We start from the raw sequence: 4,950 nt of genomic DNA on the forward strand, positions 1-4,950 counted from the left end.
TGCAGCCTGTTGCCATGCACCTGGACTTAGAACCAAGCTCCACTGCGTTAAATGCAGCTGGGTGGATTTTGGCAGGACCACAGTATCTGTCACCTTAGAATGAATACCAGGCAGATGGAATAGCAGGGAACAAAAGTGGGCGAAAGGGTTAAAGCACACATTGATTTAAAAGTGATTTTTTTTACAAAATGATGTATCGTTGGTACCTAACTCCCGAGAAATTATTTAGAATGTGTAAAAATGTTCCAAATGTTTGTTGGAAGCATCAAGAACACAAAGGGACATTTTATCATGCTAGGTGGGCATGCAGAAAAGCTAAAACATGTTGGATACAAATACATACATTGATGCAGAAGATTTTGAAGGTCTTTGCTCAGCTGAAACCAGAGCTCTTCCTGCTGGAACATATGATATATAACTGGGGGGAAATTTGGAAGATTAGTGCAATATATGATCATAGCAGTAAGACTTTTATATGCACAAAGATGGAGGGACTTATTATTACCTACTGTGGAAGAATGGTTATTTAAATTAATGGATTTGGTTGAGATGGCAAAATTGACATGCTTAATTAGAGAAAGATCATTATTGACATTTATTAATGACTGGAAACCCCTTATGGACTATTTGCACAAAAAGGAAAATGAGCTTCTGATATCTGGCTTTGAAGACTGAACAAAAGGTTGGTTTAAGGAAAGTAGAAGATTTGGATGTTATTATGAAGTAAGAGTTTTGTATAAGTTTTTTTAAGCTGATAGTTGGAGAATTGGGAGTCTTTTCTTTCGTTTACTTGTCATGTAAAAATATGCTTGATATTTGATGTTGATTTCTGTATATATATTTTTCAAGCTTTAATAAAAAGAACTTAATAAAGCAAGGGAAATGAATGCTAGGAAAATGTCATTGCCCTGCAATCCTTTTTAAAAAATAAATGCATACTTCAGACATTTTCAGCTGGTAAAATAACCAGATAAGTCACCTCTCATTGAAAACAAGATCATTATAATAGGTAATAAAGACTGCATCTAAGAGTCAGTTTAGACATACGGTACTTAATGTTCAAGCAGTTGCAGACAGTATCAGGATCAAATTAGTCCATGATAATGATGCTTATGAATGTATGTTAAGTAACCCATGGCCACACGCAACTGATGGTGATGCTGCAATTCCTCCTTTGATTACACAGATTTCAAAGGAGCTCAGGTAGCGCAGCACATTTTCCAGCTGTATCTAATGCAGGAGAATGCAATAACTTCTCTTTTTAAAAATAGGTGAAGGGCAAATCTCCCTCTCACACATATCCCTGGATTGATTCAGAATTCAAAACAAAGCAGAAAATAGCTTAGTAATTCTGTATCCAGTACACCTTCATCTATTATACCTAAAAGAAAAGCTTATGTGCTTTTAACAAAAGAGTTTTAGAACATTTTTTTCCAATTCATTATATATCATCTCCCAGTAAGTCTTAACCTTTTTGCATGGCCACCATATGTGATAGAATGTACCTACTTTTTCTTTGTATTTCCAGCAGAAATCTGATTCAGATTTATACATTTTAGCTAATTTACTTGGTGTCAATTCTTTTCATGCAACCAATCTGCTCTCTCTCCTATAGAAAAGCAAGGACCCTTGAACCATACCTCCTTATGGGCCTGTCTCTCACCGTGCTTGATGATCAGGTCTAATGTTCTCATGCGATGCAAAAGAGCTATTCTGCTTTTCCTCCCTTGTAAGATGTGCAGTAGCAGACTTTTAGCACCAGTGATAAAGGGAATAATGGCAAATGAGGTGTATCAGCTTGTACTTGAATCAATGCACACATTCCCATTTCACCTCAGGCAGCAAAACGAGACCCCTGTGTTTCCTGATACTAAAAATTGTCCTTAATTTTAACGGGAACAATTATTTTCCAATACATGCTGTAAAAAAGAAGAAAGAATCACAGATCATCTTATGACCTTATCACTTCAGCGTGCTTTTATTTCCACCTTCAGCTAAAACAAGATGCTAATCCAGCCAGTTTCAAAATGCCTTAAAAATATGCATCTTATTCCAATTACCATTTGTGCTAACTTCGGTTTCCAGCCCTTATCTCACTGCAATGATGCTCTGTTTTCCGTGGGGGCGAGGCCTGAGCAAGCAAAAAGCTGCTCGTGTGGGAAATTAATTGAGGCCCTTGGTTGACTCAGCCAAACATCAGAACCTCTCAATGTGGCAAGGGGGGCAGATTCCAGATTCAGTCAGTCTACTCATGGGGACTCAGTTGTCCTCCTTTCTCCAGTGTGGGGGGAGCTTATTCAGGGAGGCAGGGTAAGACAGCATAAAATGTTCATTTGCAAGCACCCCTACTCAGTGGTGCTGTGGGTTAAACCACAGAGCCTAGGACTTGCCAATCAGAAGGTCGGCAGTTCAAATCCCCTCGATGGGGTGAGCTCCCGTTGCTCGGTCCCTGCTCCTGCCCACCTAGCAGTTTGAAAGCACGTCAAAGTGCAAGTAGATAAATAGGTACCGCTCCGGCGGGAAGGTAAATGGCGTTTCCGTGCGCTGCTCTAATTTGCCAGAAGCGGCTTAGTCATGCTGGCCACATGACCCAGAAGCTGTACGCCGGCTACCTCAGCCAATAAAGCGAGATGAGCGCCGCAACCCCAGAGTCGGTCACGACTGGACCTAATGGTCAGGGGTCCCTTTACCTTTACCATTACCTACTCAGTTACTTGTGATACACCAAATGCTAGTTTAAATGTCAGTAGAAGACTGGCCTTAAGCAGTGCTGTTTTTCTAGCAAAAGAGGTTCAGGAACTCACCACAAACGCCTCCCTTGTTCTCTTAGAATGGCAATGGCGCCCACCTGATAGGTGCCATTGGAAGTGAGTCCTGGTAAGTTCCTGATGGAAAAAAAGCCCTGCCACTAGCCCTAAATGATAGCTCAACAGGAAGCCCAACATGCCTCAGACTAGCGAGCCACGATACATGCTTGCCAAGCCTCATTTGAGGGGCTGAAAGGCAAATCGTGCATTGAAATTTCTAGCCGCCTGTTTGCTGAGGCCAAAGGTACGGCTCAGTTCTTTATGTTCTATGTGTAAAGTGCTCCCCCTGGTGATCATTGCTAATTTGCACTCTTTCGTGTTTGTTTGGGAGTGCTCCTAGGTAAAATGACCCCTGACCGTTAAGAAGAAGAAGAAGAAGAAGAAGAAGAAGAAGAAGAAGAAGAGGAAGAGGAGGAGTTTGGATTTGATATCCCGCTTTATCACTACCCTAAGGAGTCTCCAAGCGACTAACAATCTCCTTTCCCTTCCTCCCCCACAACAAACACTCCGTGAGGTGAGTGGGACTGAGAGACTTCAGAGAAGTGTGACTAGCCCAAGGTCACCCAGCAGCTGCATGTGGAGGAGCGGAGACGCGAACCCGGTTCTCTAGATTACGAGGCTACTGCTCTGAACCACTACACCACACTGGCTCCCAGTTGTGGACGACTCTGGAGTTGCGCGCTCATCTCGCTCTATAGGCCAAGGGAGCTGGCGTTTGTCCACAGACAGCTTCCAGGTCATGTGGCCAGCATGACAAAGTCGCTTCTGGTGAACCACAGCAGCGGACGGAAACACCGTTTACCTTCCCGCCGGAGTGGTACCTATTTATCTACTTGCACTCTGACATGCTTTCGAACTGCTAGGTTAGCAGGAGCTGGGACCCAGCAATGGGAGCTCACCCCATCACGGGGATTCGAACCGCCGACCTTCTGAGTGCTCCTACCTTCCCTTTATTTTTCCAGTATTAAGAGCATAAGAAGCTGCCTTCTTATTGGTGTATCTACCTCAGTATTGTCTACTCTGAGTGGAAGCGCCTCCCCAGGGTTTCAGACAGAAGACCTTCCCAGCCCTACTTGGACTGAACCAATCTAGGACCTGCTGGATGTGAGACAGATGAGCAAGACCCTCTCCTAGCCGCTTTTACTACTGAATGTGTTGTCTTTCAGTTTTAATGTAGCATCTTGCGCCTCTCCCCACCCTGCTTCCTAACTTGCTCTGCTGCTGCTTTCCATTACGGCAGAGAAATCTCTTGACATGGTTAGTGCTGGTAAAATAGTAGCTCAATGTTTCCCAAAAGTGTGTGATACCGCCCCTTTGGGGGTGTTGGAACGGTCCAGGGGGACTGTAGCCTCGGGTGCAATGGGAGGGGTGCATTGAATAAAAAGAAGGGGAGGTGGAAGCATAAAGAAAGAAGAGAAGAAAAATAGCAAAACCATTTGTACATGTTTCATCTGTTGGGAGCCTTTGCACTAAGCTGAAAACATGGCGGCCGACATCAACCTTGGGAGAAGACAGGTGTGGGGAGCATTTTTCAGGGCTGTGTCCCTTGCTAGGAAACTTTCAGGGGCCCACTTGACGGTGGTGGTTGGAGCCAGGCGGAAAGGCGGGTGGAGTGACAAATGTTTATTTAGGGAGGCATCCATCTGCCCAAGGCATGATGGACAACAACAACAACCAGGGGAAAGGAAGACGTATCTTACAAGGACAGGAAGAAACACCACAGACAGAATAATTGCCACACACAGGAAGAACAAGGATATACAGTGGTACCTCAGGTTAAGTACTTAATTCGTTCTGGAGGTCCGTACTTAACCTGAAACTGTTCTTAACCAGAAGCACCACTTTAGCTAATGGGGCCTCCTGCTGCTGCCACGCCGCCGGAGCCCGATTTCTGTTCTCATCCTGAAGCAAAGTTCTTAACCTGAAGCACTATTTCTGGGTTAGCGGAGTCTGTAACCTGAAGCGTATGTAACCTGAGGTACCACTGTAGTTTGAGTTCCTCACTTGTAGTTTTGTAAATCATTTAATGTGTCAACATGAATAGAAGTTATTAATATTGCAGTTGTTGTATAAGGGATTATTATTAAGACCGGAATGTAATGGAAATTAGTAAGATTTTTATTTTATTTTTGAAATTATTTTA

The sequence above is a fragment of the Podarcis muralis genome, chromosome 8 (genome assembly GCF_964188315.1).
Source record: "Podarcis muralis chromosome 8, rPodMur119.hap1.1, whole genome shotgun sequence".
NCBI classification, from domain to species: Eukaryota; Metazoa; Chordata; class Lepidosauria; order Squamata; family Lacertidae; genus Podarcis; species Podarcis muralis.